Source organism: Salvelinus fontinalis, unplaced genomic scaffold (assembly GCF_029448725.1).
Source record: "Salvelinus fontinalis isolate EN_2023a unplaced genomic scaffold, ASM2944872v1 scaffold_0010, whole genome shotgun sequence".
Classification (NCBI taxonomy): Eukaryota; Metazoa; Chordata; class Actinopteri; order Salmoniformes; family Salmonidae; genus Salvelinus; species Salvelinus fontinalis.
In genome coordinates, this window is record NW_026600219.1 from 1,335,354 (window position 1) to 1,356,458 (window position 21,105).

The window sequence follows — 21,105 nt, forward strand, 5'->3', positions numbered from 1 at the left end:
GAACACTCTAAACTACAGGAGATTATATACAGTAGGAACACTCTAAACTACAGGAGGTTATGGACAGTAGGAACACTAAACTACAGGAGGTTATATACAGTAGGAACACTAAACTACAGGAGGTTATGGACAGTATGAACACTCTAAACCACAGGAGGTTGGTGTAACCTTAATTGGGGAGGACGGGTTCGCGTTAACGGCTGGGGCAGAATAGAGGAATTGTATCAAATATATCTAACACATGGTTTCCATGTGGTTGATGTCATTCCATTTACTCCTTTCCAGCCATTATTATGAGACGTCCTCCCCTCACCAGCCTCCACTGCCACTGTTCTCACCAGCCTCCACTCCACTGCCAATGTTATGCAGTTTTTAAATGAAACAAAATACCTTGTTCTTGTTAAATAGTTTAGAAATGTAAACCCCCTAAATCTTTAATGCCTTGAGGGAATTGTATGGTACAATGCATTTCTCTCTCTCTCTCTCTCTCTCTCACTCACTCTCTCTGTCCACCTTTCTCCCCCCTCTTTCTCTGTTCTCCCCCACTCTCTTTCTCTCTCTGTCCAACTTTCTCCCCCTTCTAGCTCCCCCCTCTTTCTCTCTCTGTCCAACTTTCTCCCCCTTCTAGCTCCCCCCTCTTTCTCTGTTCTCCCCCTCTACATTTACATTTACATTTAAGTCATTTAGCAGACGCTCTTATCCAGAGCGACTTACAAATTGGTGCATTCACCTAATGACATCCAGTGGAACAACCACTTTACAATAGTGCATCTAAATCTTTTAAGGGGGGGGGGGGGGCAGAAGGATTGCTTTATCCTATCCTAGGTATTCCTTGAAGAGGTGGGGTTTCAGGTGTCTCCGGAAGGTGGTGATTGACTCCGCTGTCCTGGCGTCGTGAGGGAGTTTGTTCCACCATTGGGGTGCCAGAGCAGCGAACAGTTTTGACTGGGCTGAGCGGGAACTGTACTTCCTCAGTGGTAGGGAGGCGAGCAGGCCAGAGGTGGATGAACGCAGTGCCCTTGTTTGGGTGTAGGGCCTGATCAGAGCCTGAAGGTACTGAGGTGCCGTTCCCCTCACAGCTCCGTAGGCAAGCACCATGGTCTTGTAGCGGATGCGAGCTTCAACTGGAAGCCAGTGGAGAGAGCGGAGGAGCGGGGTGACGTGAGAGAACTTGGGAAGGTTGAACACCAGACGGGCTGCGGCGTTCTGGATGAGTTGTAGGGGTTTGATGGCACAGGCAGGGAGCCCAGCCAACAGCGAGTTGCAGTAATCCAGACGGGAGATGACAAGTGCCTGGATTAGGACCTGCGCCGCTTCCTGTGTGAGGCAGGGTCGTACTCTGCGGATGTTGTAGAGCATGAACCTACAGGAACGGGCCACCGCCTTGATGTTAGTTGAGAACGACAGGGTGTTGTCCAGGATCACGCCAAGGTTCTTAGCGCTCTGGGAGGAGGACACAATGGAGTTGTCAACCGTGATGGCGAGATCATGGAACGGGCAGTCCTTCCCCGGGAGGAAGAGCAGCTCCGTCTTGCCGAGGTTCAGCTTGAGGTGGTGATCCGTCATCCACACTGATATGTCTGCCAGACATGCAGAGATGCGATTCGCCACCTGGTCATCAGAAGGGGGAAAGGAGAAGATTAGTTGTGTGTCGTCTGCATAGCAATGATAGGAGAGACCATGTGAGGTTATGACAGAGCCAAGTGACTTGGTGTATAGCGAGAATAGGAGAGGGCCTAGAACAGAGCCCTGGGGGACACCAGTGGTGAGAGCGCGTGGTGAGGAGACAGATTCTCGCCACGCCACCTGGTAGGAGCGACCTGTCAGGTAGGACGCAATCCAAGCGTGGGCCGCGCCGGAGATGCCCAACTCGGAGAGGGTGGAGAGGAGGATCTGATGGTTCACAGTATCGAAGGCAGCCGATAGGTCTAGAAGGATGAGAGCAGAGGAAAGAGAGTTAGCTTTAGCAGTGCGGAGCGCCTCCGTGATACAGAGAAGAGCAGTCTCAGTTGAGTGACTAGTCTTGAAACCTGACTGATTTGGATCAAGAAGGTCATTCTGAGAGAGATAGCAGGAGAGCTGGCCAAGGACGGCACGTTCAAGAGTTTTGGAGAGAAAAGAAAGAAGGGATACTGGTCTGTAGTTGTTGACATCGGAGGGATCGAGTGTAGGTTTCTTCAGAAGGGGTGCAACTCTCGCTCTCTTGAAGACGGAAGGGACGTAGCCAGCGGTCAGGGATGAGTTGATGAGCGAGGTGAGGTAAGGGAGAAGGTCTCCGGAAATGGTCTGGAGAAGAGAGGAGGGGATAGGGTCAAGCGGGCAGGTTGTTGGGCGGCCGGCCGTCACAAGACGCGAGATTTCGTCTGGAGAGAGAGGAGAGAAAGAGGTCAAAGCACAGGGTAGGGCAGTGTGAGCAGAACCAGCGGTGTCGTTTGACTTAGCAAACGAGGATCGGATGTCGTCGACCTTCTTTTCAAAATGGTTGACGAAGTCGTCTGCAGAGAGGGAGGAGGGGGGGGGGAGGGGGAGGAGGATTCAGGAGGGAGGAGAAGGTGGCAAAGAGCTTCCTAGGGTTAGAGGCAGATGCTTGGAATTTAGAGTGGTAGAAAGTGGCTTTAGCAGCAGAGAGAGAAGAGGAAAATGTAGAGAGGAGGGAGTGAAAGGATGCCAGGTCCGCAGGGAGGCGAGTTTTCCTCCATTTCCGCTCGGCTGCCCGGAGCCCTGTTCTGTGAGCTCGCAATGAGTCGTCGAGCCACGGAGCGGGAGGGGAGGACCGAGCCGGCCTGGAGGATAGGGGACATAGAGAGTCAAAGGATGCAGAAAGGGAGGAGAGGAGGGTTGAGGAGGCAGAATCAGGAGATAGGTTGGAGAAGGTTTGGGCAGAGGGAAGAGATGATAGGATGGAAGAGGAGAGAGTAGCGGGGGAGAGAGAGCGAAGGTTGGGACGGCGCGATACCATCCGAGTAGGGGCAGTGTGGGAAGTGTTGGATGAGAGCGAGAGGGAAAAGGATACAAGGTAGTGGTCGGAGACTTGGAGGGGAGTTGCAATGAGGTTAGTGGAAGAACAGCATCTAGTAAAGATGAGGTCAAGCGTATTGCCTGCCTTGTGAGTAGGGGGGGAAGGTGAGAGGGTGAGGTCAAAAGAGGAGAGGAGTGGAAAGAAGGAGGCAGAGAGGAATGAGTCAAAGGTAGACATGGGGAGGTTAAAGTCACCCAGAACTGTGAGAGGTGAGCCGTCCTCAGGAAAGGAGCTTATCAAGGCATCAAGCTCATTGATGAACTCTCCAAGGGAACCTGGAGGGCGATAAATGATAAGGATGTTAAGCTTGAAAGGGCTGGTAACTGTGACAGCATGGAATTCAAAGGAGGCGATAGACAGATGGGTAAGGGGAGAAAGAGAGAATGACCACTTGGGAGAGATGAGGATCCCGGTGCCACCACCCCGCTGACCAGAAGCTCTCGGGGTGTGCGAGAACACGTGGGCAGACGAAGAGAGAGCAGTAGGAGTAGCAGTGTTATCTGTGGTGAGCCATGTTTCCGTCAGTGCCAAGAAGTCGAGGGACTGGAGGGACGCATAGGCTGAGATGAGCTCTGCCTTGTTGGCCGCGGATCGGCAGTTCCAGAGGCTACCGGAGACCTGGAACTCCACGTGGGTCGTGCGGGCTGGGACCACCAGGTTAGGGTGGGCGCGGCCACGCGGTGTGAGGCGTTTGTATGGTCTGTGCAGAGAGGAGAGAACAGGGATAGACAGACACATATTTGACAGGCTACAGAAGAGGCTACGCTAAAGCAAAGGAGATTAGAATGACAAGTGGGCTACACGTCTCGAATGTTCAGAAAGTTAAGCTTACGTAGCAAAAAATCAATAAAATTAAAAATCTTATTGACTAAAATGATATAGTACTGCTGGCTGGTGGAGTAGCCTGGCTAGCAGTAGCTGCGTTGTTGAAAGTGAAGCTGGCTAGGTGACCTCGACAGTTTCTCTAAGTTTCTCTAAACTACACAATTATCATGGATACAAGGACAGCAAAGACAATGGACAGTGCACCTCTCCCAGTCCACCTTTCTCCCCCCTCTTTCTCTGTTCTCCCCCTCTCCCACTCTCTCTGTCCAACTTTCTCCCCCTTCTAGCTCCCCCCTCTTTCTCTGTTCTCCCCCTCTCTCACTCTCTCTCCTTTAAAAGTTGATGGATTCGTCTGAAGGCCATATGTGGGTTGCTAGAGGATGAAAGGATGATATGTTAACATGATCTCTTTCTTATTCTCTCGTTAAGAAAGAGGGAGAAATCTGATCCAGGGGAATTGGATAGTGCCAGGATCAAATTCCTCTCCCCCTCTGTTAAATGTATGAGGTCCCATGCCTAGGGGGGACAGAGGTACTACCGGTAGACAAGACCATGTTATTCATGAAGTGGATCTATGTGAATCTAAATGTGTGTGTTTTTCTGTGTGTGTGTGTGTGTGTGTGTGTGTGTGTGTGTGTGTGTCATGCCTACAGGGGACAGTGGAATGTCTCCCGCTAACATTGTGCCCTGAAACCCTCTTGATACAGTGGTAATCGTGGAAATGCAAATCAATAATGAGGAGAGACAAGGTCAATCACCAATCAGGATATTTACTTTATTCAAAACGTATTAATAACATTGATTAATTATTGCAATAATGAAGCTGGTCGACGAATCACCTTTAGATGATTCGTTGAGAGCCCCGACAAACACCTTATATAGTAAAAGATACACCCCCTTAGTCTACATGACAAACAACAGATGTGTGGAACGGGTCACAAGGTGGTGAGACTTGATACATGAGAAAGGAGTATCACCCAGCCAGACAGCATTTGCTATGAAGACTGTTCTTATTGTACAGAATTTGCCCCCTAAGATCTCATACCTGGTAATTCATAGTACAGCAGCACTAACTCATTCTATGACATAAATCAATTGCCAGCTTCAGATACCCCCATCTCAAGTAAAACCAATGTTCTTGACCACACGCCTAGACGAGCAGACTGAGGGGAGTGAGCCTCTGGGTCATACACTATTCCAGGATAGGTGCAACATCAGAGAGGACGTACAATGGTTCCAGACACTACCCCACACATCCTGTCTCAGACCTTATCTCCGCCAGGGCCCAACTCAGAAGACCACAGATACGATTGTTCAAAAACCTTGATTCTATTCCAGAACAACAATCATCTGATGCAACAACAGTATTATAACATCATCTTGTAATTTCTCTCCCACTGTCCTGGACTCTCTCCCACTGTCCTGGACTCTCCCACACTGTCCTGGACTCTCTCCCACTGTCCTGGACTCTCTCCCACTGTCCTGGACTCTCTCCCACTGTCCTGGACTCTCTCCCACTGTCCTGGACTCTCTCCCACTGTCCTGGACTCTCTCCCACTGTCCTGGACTCTCTCCCACTGTCCTGGACTCTCCCACACTGTCCTGGACTCTCTCACACTGTCCTGGACTCTCTCCCACTGTCCTGGACTCTCTCCCACTGTCCTGGACTCTCTCCCACTGTCCTGGACTCTCTCCCACTGTCCTGGACTCTCCCACACTGTCCTGGACTCTCCCACACTGTCCTGGACTCTCTCCCACTGTCCTGGACTCTCTCCCACTGTCCTGGACTCTCTCCCACTGTCCTGGACTCTCTCCCACTGTCCTGGACTCTCTCCCACTGTCCTGGACTCTCTCCCACTGTCCTGGACTCTCTCACACTGTCCTGGACTCTCTCCCACTGTCCTGGGACTCTCTCCCACTGTCCTGGACTCTCTCCCACTAACGTTGTCCTCTGAAACTCTCTCTCACACTGTCCTGGACTCTCTCCCACTAACGTTGTCCTCTGAAACTCTCTCTCACACTGTCCTGGACTCTCTCCCACTAACGTTGTCCTCTGAAACTCTCTCTCACACTGTCCTGGACTCTCTCCCACTAACGTTGTCCTCTGAAACCCTCACTCCCACTGTCCTGGACTCTCTCCCACTGTCCTGGACTCTCTCACACTGTCCTGGACTCTCTCCCACTAACGTTGTCCTCTGAAACTCTCTCTCACACTGTCCTAGACTCTCTCCCACTAACGTTGTCCTCTGAAACCCTCTCTCACACTGTCCTGGACTCTCTCACACTGTCCTGGACTCTCTCCCACGAATGTTGTCCTCTGAAAGCCTCACTCACACTGTCCTGGACTCTCTCCCACCAACGTTGTCCTCTGAAACCCTCTGGATACACTGTCCTGGACTCTCTCCCACTAACGTTGTCCTCTGAAACTCTCTCTCACACTGTCCTGGACTCTCTCCCACTAACGTTGTCCTCTGAAACCCTCTCTCACACTGTCCTGGACTCTCTCCCACTAACGTTGTCCTCTGAAACCCTCTCTCACACTGTCCTGGACTCTCTCCCACTAATGTTGTCCTCTGAAAGCCTCACTCACACTGTCCTGGACTCTCTCCCACTAACGTTGTCCTCTGAAACCCTCTCTCACACTGTCCTGGACTCTCTCCCACTAACGTTGTCCTCTGAAACCCTCTGGATAAAGTGTTCCTGGACAGGTAGGTTACAGGTAGGTTACAGGTAGGGTACAAGGTGGGCATGCTTTTGTTCCGTTCCAGGCAGCCCAACACACCTGATTTAACTAATCAACTAATCATCACATCTTGATTTTAGGCCAGTATAGCTGAATCAGGTTTGTTAGAGCTGGTCTGCAATAATAGTTTGGATATGTACAGTAGCTTTCCAGGACCCAAACCCAGGGTTTACTTTCCCTCCAAGCCTCCTTCTCCAACTACCCGGTCAGCGGGCGAGACAGGGTCGGTATCGCTTCTCCAACTACCTGGTCAGCGGGCGAGACAGGGTCGGTATCGCTTCTCCAACTACCTGGTCAGCGGGCGAGACAGGGTCGGTATCGCCGCTGGGTCTTCCGCCAAGCTACCCAGATGACTCCCCACAGTCATCACATCAAAACCCATCTCTCCCGTAGTGCAGACTGGACACGCTGCTTCGCCGGGATGCCTCCTGGCTCTCGGCCAGGCTACTCTCCTGGCTAGTCACCGCGACCATCCCTCAGCTACACCTCCAGGTCCCAGCGCGTCGCCTCGATGCCGTCGTTGATCGACAGGAGCTGGCACATCAGACGGACGTCCATGCCCCGCAGGTGTGACTGTGTTGTTAGGAGAGAACAGGACAAACATGAGTTAGGGCAGGTGTGACTGTGTTGTTAGGAGAGAACAGGACAAACATGAGTTAGGGCAGGTGTGACTGTGTTGTTAGGAGAGAACAGGACAAACATGAGTTAGAGCAGGTGTGACTGTGTTACTAGGAGAGAACAGGACAAACATGAGTTTGGACAGGTGTGACTGTGTTGTTAGGAGAGAACAGGACAAACATGAGTTAGGGCAGGTGTGACTGTGTTGTTAGGAGAGAACAGGACAAACATGAGTTAGGGCAGGTGTGACTGTGTTACTAGGAGAGAACAGGACAAACATGAGTTAGGGCAGGTGTGACTGTGTTACTGGGAGAGAACAGGACAAACATGAGTTAGGGCAGGTGTGACTGTGTTGTTAGGAGAGAACAGGACAAACATGAGTTAGGGCAGGTGTGACTGTGTTGTTAGGAGAGAACAGGACAAACATGAGTTAGGGCAGGTGTGACTGTGTTACTAGGAGAGAACAGGACAAACATGAGTTAGGGCAGGTGTGACTGTGTTGTTAGGAGAGAACAGGACAAACATGAGTCAGGGCAGGTGTGACTGTGTTGTTAGGAGAGAACAGGACAAACATGAGTTAGGGCAGGTGTGACTGTGTTGTTAGGAGAGAACAGGACAAACATGAGTCAGGGCAGGTGTGAACTTGAACGAGAACAGATTTTAATACCTGCTTGTCCTCCCCTCCCACTTATTCCATTCCAATGCCATATTTTCTCTCTCTAAACATGTGGGTAAACGGTATTATAGCTTATTAATGTAACTTCTTAGTAACATTTAACTATTTAAAATAATCCAATATGAGGACGTAATTAACGTCTTTAAAACCAACTGTCCTCATTAAATTTTTTGTCATGATAAGAAAGCCTGTAAACACTCTACAGGACTTGGATAAACACTAAACACTCTATAGGACTTGGATAAACACTAAACACTCTACAGGACTTGGATAAACACTAAACACTCTACAGGACTTGGTAAAACACTAAACACTCTACAGGACTTGGATAAACACTAAACACTCTACAGGACTTGGTAAAACACTAAACACTCTACAGGACTTGGATAAACACTAAACACTCTACAGGACTTGGATAAACACTAAACACTCTACAGGACTTGGATAAACACGTAAACACTCTACAGGACTTGGATAAACACTCTACAGGACTTGGATAAACACTAAACACTCTACAGGACTTGGATAAACACTAAACACTCTACAGGACTTGGATAAACACTAAACACTCTATAGGACTTGATAAACACGTAAACACTCTACAGGACTTGGATAAACACTAAACACTCTATAGGACTTGGATAAACACTAAACACTCTACAGGACTTGGATAAACACTCTACAGGACTTGGATAAACACGTAAACACTCTACAGGACTTGGATAAACACTAAACACTCTATAGGACTTGGATAAACACGTAAACACTCTACAGGACTTGGATAAACACGTAAACACTCTACAGGACTTGGATAAACACTAAACACTCTATAGGACTTGGATAAACACTCTACAGGACTTGGATAAACACTAAACACTCTACAGGACTTGGATAAACACGTAAACACTCTACAGGACTTGGATAAACACGTAAACACTCTATAGGACTTGGATAAACACTCTACAGGACTTGATAAACACGTAAACACTCTACAGGACTTGGATAAACACGTAAACACTCTACAGGACTTGGATAAACACTAAACACTCTACAGGACTTGGATAAACACTCTATAGGACTTGGATAGACACGTAAACACTCTACAGGACTTGATAAACACGTAAACACTCTACAGGACTTGGATAAACACTAAACACTCTATAGGACTTGGATAAACACTAAACACTCTACAGGACTTGGATAAACACTAAACACTCTATAGGACTTGGATAGACACGTAAACACTCTACAGGACTTGATAAACACGTAAACACTCTACAGGACTTGGATAAACACTAAACACTCTATAGGACTTGGATAAACACTAAACACTCTACAGGACTTGGATAAACAAGTAAACACTCTACAGGACTTGGATAAACACTAAACACTCTACAGGACTTGGATAAACACTAAACACTCTACAGGACTTGGATAAACACTCTACAGGACTTGGATAAACACTAAACACTCTACAGGACTTGGATAAACACTAAACACTCTACAGGACTTGGATAAACACTAAACACTCTACAGGACTTGGATAAACACTAAACACTCTACAGGACTTGGATAGACACTAAACACTCTACAGGACTTGGATAAACACTAAACACTCTACGGGACTTGGATAAACACTAAACACTCTACAGGACTTGGATAAACACTAAACACTCTACAGGACTTGGATAAACACTAAACACTCTACAGGACTTGGATAAACACTAAACACTCTACAGGACTTGGTAAAACACTAAACACTCTACAGGACTTGGATAAACACTAAACACTCTACAGGACTTGGATAAACACGTAAACACTCTACAGGACTTGGATAAACACTAAACACTCTACAGGACTTGGATAAAACACTAAACACTCTACAGGACTTGGATAAACACTCTACAGGACTTGGATAAAACACTAAACACTCTACAGGACTTGGATAAACACTAAACACTCTACAGGACTTGGATAAAACACTAAACACTCTACAGGACTTGGAAAAACACTCTACAGGACTTGGATAAAACACTAAACACTCTACAGGACTTGGATAAACACTAAACACTCTACAGGACTTGGATAAACACTCTACAGGACTTGGATAAAACACTAAACACTCTACAGGACTTGGATAAACACTAAACACTCTACGGGACTTGGATAAACACTCTACAGGACTTGGATAAACACTAAACACTCTACAGGACTTGGATAAACACTAAACACTCTACAGGACTTGGTAAAACACTAAACACTCTACAGGACTTGGATAAACACTAAACACTCTACAGGACTTGGATAAACACTAAACACTCTACAGGACTTGGATAAACACTAAACACTCTACAGGACTTGGTAAAACACTAAACACTCTACAGGACTTGGATAAACACTAAACACTCTATAGGACTTGGATAAACACTAAACACTCTACAGGACTTGGATAAACACTAAACACTCTACAGGACTTGGATAAACACTAAACACTCTACAGGACTTGGATAAACACGTAAACACTCTACAGGACTTGGTAAACACTAAACACTCTACAGGACTTGGATAAACACTAAACACTCTACAGGACTTGGATAAACACTCTACAGGACTTGGATAAACACTCTACAGGACTTGGATAAACACTCTACAGGACTTGGATAAACACTAAACACTCTACAGGACTTGGATAAACACGTAAACACTCTACAGGACTTGGATAAACACGTAAACACTCTACAGGACTTGGAAAAACACGTAAACACTCTACAGGACTTGGAAAAACACGTAAACACTCTACAGGACTTGGATAAACACTCTACAGGACTTGGAAAAACACTAAACACTCTACAGGACTTGGATAAACACTAAACACTCTACAGGACTTGGATAGACACGTAAACACTCTACAGGACTTGGAAAAACACTCTACAGGACTTGGATAAACACTAAACACTCTACAGGACTTGGATAGACACGTAAACACTCTACAGGACTTGGAAAAACACTCTACAGGACTTGGATAAACACGTAAACACTCTATAGGACTTGGATAGACACGTAAACACTCTACAGGACTTGGAAAAACACGTAAACACTCTACAGGACTTGGATAAACACTAAACACTCTACAGGACTTGGATAAACACGTAAACACTCTACAGGACTTGGATAAACACTAAACACTCTACAGGACTTGGAAAAACACTCTACAGGACTTGGATAGACACGTAAACACTCTACAGGACTTGGATAAACACTAAACACTCTACAGGACTTGGATAAACACTCTACAGGACTTGGATAGACACGTAAACACTCTACAGGACTTGGATAAACACGTAAACACTCTATAGGACTTGGATAAACACTAAACACTCTATAGGACTTGGATAAACACTAAACACTCTACAGGACTTGGATAAACACTAAACACTCTACAGGACTTGGATAAACACGTAAACACTCTACAGGACTTGGATAAACACTAAACACTCTACAGGACTTGGATAAACACTCTACAGGACTTGGATAAACACTAAACACTCTACAGGACTTGGATAAACACTCTACAGGACTTGGATAAACACGTAAACACTCTATAGGACTTGGATAAACACTAAACACTCTACAGGACTTGGATAAACACTCTACAGGACTTGGATAAACACTAAACACTCTACAGGACTTGGATAAACACTCTATAGGACTTGGATAAACACTAAACACTCTACAGGACTTGGATAAACACTAAACACTCTACAGGACTTGGATAAACACGTAAACACTCTACAGGACTTGGATAAACACTAAACACTCTACAGGACTTGGATAAACACTAAACACTCTACAGGACTTGGATAAACACGTAAACACTCTATAGGACTTGGAAAAACACTCTACAGGACTTGGATAAACACGTAAACACTCTACAGGACTTGGATAAACACGTAAACACTCTACAGGACTTGGATAAACACTAAACACTCTACAGGACTTGGATAAACACGTAAACACTCTATAGGACTTGGAAAAACACTCTACAGGACTTGGATAGACACGTAAACACTCTACAGGACTTGGATAAACACTAAACACTCTACAGGACTTGGATAAACACTCTACAGGACTTGGATAGACACGTAAACACTCTACAGGACTTGGATAAACACGTAAACACTCTACAGGACTTGGATAAACACTAAACACTCTACAGGACTTGGATAAACACTAAACACTCTATAGGACTTGGATAAACACTAAACACTCTATAGGACTTGGATAAACACTAAACACTCTACAGGACTTGGATAAACACTAAACACTCTACAGGACTTGGATAAACACTAAACACTCTACAGGACTTGGATAAACACTAAACACTCTATAGGACTTGGATAAACACGTAAACACTCTACAGGACTTGGATAAACACTAAACACTCTACAGGACTTGGATAAACACTAAACACTCTACAGGACTTGGATAAACACTAAACACTCTACAGGACTTGGATAAACACGTAAACACTCTACAGGACTTGGATAAACACGTAAACACTCTACAGGACTTGGATAAACACGTAAACACTCTACAGGACTTGGATAAACACTCTACAGGACTTGGATAAACACTAAACACTCTACAGGACTTGGATAAACACGTAAACACTCTACAGGACTTGATAAACACGTAAACACTCTATAGGACTTGGATAAACACTAAACACTCTATAGGACTTGGATAAACACTAAACACTCTACAGGACTTGGATAAACACGTAAACACTCTATAGGACTTGGATAAACACTAAACACTCTATAGGACTTGGATAAACACTAAACACTCTATAGGACTTGGATAAACACGTAAACACTCTACAGGACTTGGATAAACACTAAACACTCTACAGGACTTGGATAGACACGTAAACACTCTACAGGACTTGGAAAAACACTCTACAGGACTTGGATAAACACTAAACACTCTACAGGACTTGGATAAACACGTAAACACTCTACAGGACTTGGATAAACACTCTACAGGACTTGGATAAACACTCTACAGGACTTGGATAAACACTCTACAGGACTTGGATAAACACGTAAACACTCTACAGGACTTGGAAAAACACTCTACAGGACTTGGAAAAACACGTAAACACTCTACAGGACTTGGAAAAACACTCTACAGGACTTGGAAAAACACTCTACAGGACTTGGAAAAACACTAAACACTCTACAGGACTTGGATAGACACGTAAACACTCTACAGGACTTGGAAAAACACTCTACAGGACTTGGATAAACACTAAACACTCTACAGGACTTGGATAGACACGTAAACACTCTACAGGACTTGGAAAAACACTCTACAGGACTTGGATAAACACGTAAACACTCTACAGGACTTGGATAAACACGTAAACACTCTACAGGACTTGGATAAACACGTAAACACTCTACAGGACTTGGATAAACACTAAACACTCTACAGGACTTGGATAAACACGTAAACACTCTACAGGACTTGGATAGACACGTAAACACTCTACAGGACTTGGAAAAACACTCTACAGGACTTGGATAAACACGTAAACACTCTACAGGACTTGGATAAACACTAAACACTCTACAGGACTTGGATAAACACGTAAACACTCTACAGGACTTGGAAAAACACTAAACACTCTACAGGACTTGGATAGACACGTAAACACTCTACAGGACTTGGAAAAACACTCTACAGGACTTGGATAAACACGTAAACACTCTATAGGACTTGGATAGACACGTAAACACTCTACAGGACTTGGAAAAACACGTAAACACTCTACAGGACTTGGATAAACACTAAACACTCTACAGGACTTGGATAAACACGTAAACACTCTATAGGACTTGGATAAACACTAAACACTCTACAGGACTTGGAAAAACACTCTACAGGACTTGGATAGACACGTAAACACTCTACAGGACTTGGATAAACACTAAACACTCTACAGGACTTGGATAAACACTCTACAGGACTTGGATAGACACGTAAACACTCTACAGGACTTGGATAAACACGTAAACACTCTATAGGACTTGGATAAACACTAAACACTCTATAGGACTTGGATAAACACTAAACACTCTATAGGACTTGGATAAACACTAAACACTCTACAGGACTTGGATAAACACGTAAACACTCTATAGGACTTGGATAAACACTAAACACTCTATAGGACTTGGATAAACACTAAACACTCTATAGGACTTGGATAAACACTAAACACTCTACAGGACTTGGATAAACACGTAAACACTCTATAGGACTTGGATAAACACTAAACACTCTATAGGACTTGGATAAACACTAAACACTCTATAGGACTTGGATAAACACTAAACACTCTACAGGACTTGGATAAACACTAAACACTCTACAGGACTTGGATAAACACGTAAACACTCTACAGGACTTGGATAAACACTAAACACTCTACAGGACTTGGATAAACACTCTACAGGACTTGGATAAACACTAAACACTCTACAGGACTTGGATAAACACTCTACAGGACTTGGATAAACACGTAAACACTCTATAGGACTTGGATAAACACTAAACACTCTACAGGACTTGGATAAACACTCTACAGGACTTGGATAAACACTAAACACTCTACAGGACTTGGATAAACACGTAAACACTCTACAGGACTTGGATAAACACTAAACACTCTACGGGACTTGGATAAACACGTAAACACTCTACAGGACTTGGATAAACACTAAACACTCTACAGGACTTGGATAAACACTAAACACTCTATAGGACTTGGATAAACACTCTACAGGACTTGGATAAACACTAAACACTCTACAGGACTTGGATAAACACGTAAACACTCTACAGGACTTGGATAAACACTCTACAGGACTTGGATAGACACGTAAACACTCTACAGGACTTGGATAAACACTAAACACTCTACAGGACTTGGATAAACACTCTACAGGACTTGGATAGACACGTAAACACTCTACAGGACTTGGATAAACACGTAAACACTCTACAGGACTTGGATAAACACTAAACACTCTACAGGACTTGGATAAACACTAAACACTCTATAGGACTTGGATAAACACTAAACACTCTATAGGACTTGGATAAACACTAAACACTCTACAGGACTTGGATAAACACTAAACACTCTACAGGACTTGGATAAACACTAAACACTCTACAGGACTTGGATAAACACTAAACACTCTATAGGACTTGGATAAACACGTAAACACTCTACAGGACTTGGATAAACACTCTACAGGACTTGGATAAACACTCTACAGGACTTGGATAAACACTAAACACTCTACAGGACTTGGATAAACACTAAACACTCTACGGGACTTGGATAAACACTAAACACTCTATAGGACTTGGATAAACACTAAACACTCTATAGGACTTGGATAAACACTAAACACTCTACAGGACTTGGATAAACACTAAACACTCTACAGGACTTGGAAAAACACGTAAACACTCTACAGGACTTGGAAAAACACGTAAACACTCTTTAGGACTTGGATAAACACTAAACACTCTACAGGACTTGGAAAAACACGTAAACACTCTTTAGGACTTGGATAAACACGTAAACACTCTACAGGACTTGGATAAACACTAAACACTCTACAGGACTTGGATAAACACTAAACACTCTACAGGACTTGGATAAACACTAAACACTCTACAGGACTTGGATAAACACTCTACAGGACTTGGATAAACACGTAAACACTCTATAGGACTTGGATAAACACTCTACAGGACTTGGATAAACACTAAACACTCTACAGGACTTGGATAAACACTAAACACTCTACAGGACTTGGAAAAACACTAAACACTCTACAGGACTTGGATAAACACTCTACAGGACTTGGATAAACACGTAAACACTCTACAGGACTTGGATAAACACTAAACACTCTACAGGACTTGGATAAACACTCTACAGGACTTGGATAAACACTCTACAGGACTTGGATAAACACTCTACAGGACTTGGTAAAACACTCTACAGGACTTGGATAAACACTCTACAGGACTTGGATAAACACTAAACACTCTACAGGACTTGGATAAACACTAAACACTCTACAGGACTTGGATAAACACGTAAACACTCTACAGGACTTGGATAAACACTAAACACTCTACAGGACTTGGATAAACACTCTATAGGACTTGGATAAACACTAAACACTCTACAGGACTTGGATAAACACTAAACACTCTACAGGACTTGGATAAACACTCTACAGGACTTGGATAAACACTACGGGACTTGGATAAACACTAAACACTCTACAGGACTTGGAAAAACACGTAAACACTCTACAGGACTTGGATAAACACTAAACACTCTACAGGACTTGGATAAACACTCTATAGGACTTGGAAAAACACTACGGGACTTGGATAAAACACTCTACAGGACTTGGATAGACACTTAGACGCAATAAAGTTAAATAAAAGACTTACCATTTCTTGTCTTAGGAGTCGCATGTTGCTCTGCAGACTCGTGGTGTCGGACATGTCTTTGACACCTCCAGGTGAGTCCCACTTTTCTCTACCATCTGTATTCTCTTTCATCATCCGTCCATCCGGGGCAAAAGGAAACAGACTCTCTGGAATCTTCCGACCAATCTTTCTCTCTATCTCACTCAGATCCGTTGCGATGGTAATATCCATTACATAGGAAGTACACACTCTTCACCTGATAATAGTCCACGGTAATAGAATGTCATAGACTACTGTTACGCAAAGTTTTGCTGCTGCGGGCCACGCGTAATAACGCGGCAGAGATCTGGCTGCAACCGATGGAAAGATACAGACAAGAGTCATACCATTCGATTCCCTCTCGACGCCAGCTGACTTTAACGTCCTTTTTGAAAAGCGTTATCATCGAACATAAAGATAATGCATTAACACGCATTACATGTGGGAGAGGAGGAGATACATTTCCATGTGAGGAATTCCAGACGGCCAGTGCCAACCATAGGAATTCAGGTTACGTCATTCAGCCAGCCCTATAACTGTGGGAACGAAGCGTGGACTGACACTAAACTCGCGGAGTGAGTGTTCAACTGTGAGTAAACACTTGACTGACTTGACTTTAGAGGTGAGTCACCCCGCCCAACAACAGTGTGCTTAAACAAGGTGTCACGTTGCTCAATTTTTACACAATCTGCATACATTCTAGTAAGATTTAGGACATTTCAGCATTCATATCATATCAATATACATAATAATAATTATAATAATAAACATAATTGAATATTGGGCAAAAGTCAATTTCCCTAATGGCGTCACACCAGTCAATAACAATGCGCACTTGTGGCGTGCGACGTTCTTTGGCTGAATCATAGAGATAGATAGAGGACTCATCTTTGTATCTCTGTTATTATAGCAACTGTGACAGCATGGGAAACGCTATCTCTAATTTTAAAGTAGTCCATTTTCTTATTCACGATTGGCTGATCCTTCCCGATGACCCGGTTTGATATGACTCCAACAGGGTCACCAGGAGCGATCAGCCAATGAAGTTGGAAGTCCCACCCAGTTGACTACATTAAAATGGTGGAAGCTCTCAATGGCGCTGCCTATGCTGTGACAAGCCTATTGGCTACTAGAGGCCTCTATCATTCTCTATGGGCTGAGCATGGGGCAAACAGCTGCTCAGAAGCAGGAAATAGCTATGAGTTTGAACTGTTTGTTAGACCGCGCTAAACAACGACAAAAAAATAGTAAGTTGCAAACATATGGTCCCAATACATATAGACCCCTATGTTAATAACAGGTATGTGTTTTCCTACTGAATTGTAGAATGTGGAAACTGTAACAAATGCAGAACAACTGTAAAAACCTAAACGCACGTTGGACTGTCACTGTAGATCCATTGTAGCCTATTGGGCTAGAGGAAGTCCTAAATAGCGATGTCCTAAATAGCGAGTAGCCTATCAAGAAAACAAACGTACAAGTTGTAAATAGACAGGTTATATTAAGACGGGGATGTTTTAGCCCATGAACGGGTTATCAAAAGAGGAGAATTGGCATTTTTCTAAACTAAATGCGTATGTGATTTTTAGATACGGTCTACGGTCCACATCGTCACTGGCAATTGGAATATATTAGTTTTCTTATTAGCACGCGGCCTATTTTCATTTGAGTTGTTTTTCTTCCATTACTGTCACATAAGCATGTTAATGTGGTGCCTTGGGTTCAGACTAGCAGCTAAAATGCCTGTGTGATGGGTGGTGCTGTGAAGCGTAGGACAGTATGCCTGTCTAATGGGTGGTGCTGTGAAGCGTAGGACAGTATACCTGTCTGGTGGGTGGTGCTGTGAAGCGTAGGACAGTATGCCTGTCTGGTGGGTGGTGCTGTGAAGCGTAGGACAGTATGCCTGTCTAATGGGTGGTGCTGTGAAGCGTAGGACAGTATACCTGTCTGGTGGGTGGTGCTGTGAAGCGTAGGACAGTATGCCTGTCTGATGGGTGGTGCTGTGAAGCGTAGGACAGTATGCCTGTCTGATGGGTGGTGCTGTGAAGCGTAGGACAGTATGCCTGTCTGATGGGTGGTGCTGTGAAGCGTAGGACAGTATACCTGTCTGATGGGTGGTGCTGTGGAGCGTAGGACAGTATGCCTGTCTGATGGGTGGTGCTGTGAAGCGTAGGACAGTATGCCTGTCTGATGGGTGGTGCTGTGAAGCGTAGGACAGTATGCCTGTCTGATGGGTGGTGCTGTGAAGCACAGGACAGTATGCCTGTCTGATGGGTGGTGCTGTGAAGCGTAGGACAGTATGCCTGTCTGATGGGTGGTGCTGTGAAGCACAGGACAGTATGCCTGTCTGATGGGTGGTGCTGTGAAGCGTAGGACAGTATGCCTGTCTGATGGGTGGTGCTGTGAAGCACAGGACAGTATGCCTGTCTGATGGGTGGTGCTGTGAAGCGTAGGACAGTATACCTGTCTGATGGGTGGTGCTGTGAAGCACAGGACAGTATGCCTGTCTGATGGGTGGTGCTGTGAAGCGTAGGACAGTATGCCTGTCTGGTGGGTGGTGCTGTGAAGCGTAGGACAGTATACCTGTCTGGTGGGTGGTGCTGTGAAGCGTAGGACAGTATGCCTGTCTGATGGGTGGTGCTGTGAAGCACAGGACAGTATGCCTGTCTGATGGGTGGTGCTGTGAAGCGTAGGACAGTATACCTGTCTGATGGGTGGTGCTGTGAAGCGTAGGACAGTATGCCTGTCTGATGGGTGGTGCTGTGAAGCGTAGGACAGTATGTTCTCCACCGGAGGGCGCCCCATACACTGTTATGAAGGAACTTCTCTCTACAGTACGGGGATAAAAGGTGCCTGACCAGGTTTACTAATCCAGAGGCCCGTATCCACAAAACCCCTCAGGGTCTCAGTCTCCGTGGATACGGGCCAAAGGGTATTGAACAGCCACTCGGACACAGGTTCTCAAAACCAGTACAACTTTATTAGAAGAGGAAGAAGGAATTAAAACAGCATAAACTATAGATGGGGTTCTGGTTTAATAGCACCCTAACCTAAATATAGTGCACTACTTTTGACCAGAACCCTATGGGTACACAAGGGCACCATTCCCTCTATAGTGTACTACTGTCGACCAGGGATCGTATGCTAAAGTAGTGCATTAGCCTAGTGGTAGTGCATTAGCCTAGTGGTAGTGCATTAGCCTAGTGGTAGTGTATTAGCCTAGTGGTAGTACATTAGCCTAGTGGTAGTACATTAGCATAGTGGTAGTGCATTAGCCTAGTGGTAGTGCATTAGCCTAGTGGTAGTGCATTAGCCTAGTGGTAGTGTATTAGCCTAGTGGTAGTGCATTAGCCTAGTGGTAGTGTATTAGCCTAGTGGTAGTGTATTAGCCTAGTGGTAGTGCATTAGCCTAGTGGTAGTGCATTAGCCTAGTGGTAGTGCATTAGCCTAGTGGTAGTGCATTAGCCTAGTGGTAGTGTATTAGCCTAGTGGTAGTGCATTAGCCTAGTGGTAGTGTATTAGCCTAGTGGTAGTGCATTAGCCTAGTGGTAGTGTATTAGCCTAGTGGTAGTGTATTAGCCTAGTGGTAGTGCATTAGCCTAGTGGTAGTGCATTAGCCCTAGTGGTAGTGTATTAGCCTAGTGGTAGTGTATTAGCCTAGTGGTAGTGCATTAGCCTAGTGGTAGTGCATTAGCCTAGTGGTAGTGCATTAGCCCTAGTGGTAGTGTATTAGCCTTGTGGTAGTGCATTAGCCTAGTGGTAGTGCATTAGCCTAGTGGTAGTGCATTAGCCTAGTGGTAGTGCATTAGCCTAGTGGTAGTGCATTAGCCTAGTGGTAGTACATTAGCCTAGTGGTAGTACATTAGCCTAGTGGTAGTGTATTAGCCTAGTGGTAGTGTATTAGCCTAGTGGTAGTGTATTAGCCTAGTGGTAGTGCATTAGCCTAGTGGTAGTGCATTAGCCTAGTGGTAGTGCATTAGCCTAGTGGTAGTGCATTAGCCTAGTGGTAGTGCATTAGCCTAGTGGTAGTGTATTAGCCTAGTGGTAGTGCATTAGCCTAGTGGTAGTACATTAGCCTAGTGGTAGTGTATTAGCCTAGTGGTAGTGCATTAGCCTAGTGGTAGTGTATTAGCCTAGTGGTAGTGCATTAGCCTAGTGGTAGTGTATTAGCCTAGTGGTAGTGTATTAGCCTAGTGGTAGTGTATTAGCCTAGTGGTAGTGCATTAGCCTAGTGGTAGTGTATTAGCCTAGTGGTAGTACATTAGCCTCGTGGTAGTGTATTAGCCTAGTGGTAGTGCATTAGCCTAGTGGTAGTGTATTAGCCTCGTGGTAGTACATTAGCCTAGTGGTAGTGCATTAGCCTAGTGGTAGTGCATTAGCCTCGTGGTAGTGTATTAGCCTCGTGGTAGTACATTAGCCTAGTGGTAGTGCATTAGCCTAGTGGTAGTGTATTAGCCTCGTGGTAGTACATTAGCCTAGTGGTAGTGTATTAGCCTAGTGGTAGTGCATTAGCCTAGTGGTAGTGCATTAGCCTAGTGGTAGTGTATTAGCCTAGTGGTAGTGTATTAGCCTAGTGGTAGTGTATTAGCCTAGTGGTAGTGCATTAGCCTAGTGGTAGTGCATTAGCCTAGTGGTAGTGTATTAGCCTAGTGGTAG

General features: G+C 45.0%; 1 long non-coding RNA gene across 1 annotated transcript; it reads right to left on the bottom strand.

Annotated features, from left to right (window-relative positions):
* Positions 1 to 4,594: 4,594 nt before the first annotated feature.
* Positions 4,595 to 17,417, bottom strand: LOC129842078 (uncharacterized). Its single transcript, XR_008757454.1, has 2 exons — positions 16,432 to 17,417; positions 4,595 to 7,160 (listed from the first exon to the last, which is right to left on the bottom strand). It is a non-coding gene; the product is annotated as an uncharacterized LOC129842078 (long non-coding RNA).
* Positions 17,418 to 21,105: the final 3,688 nt, after the last annotated feature.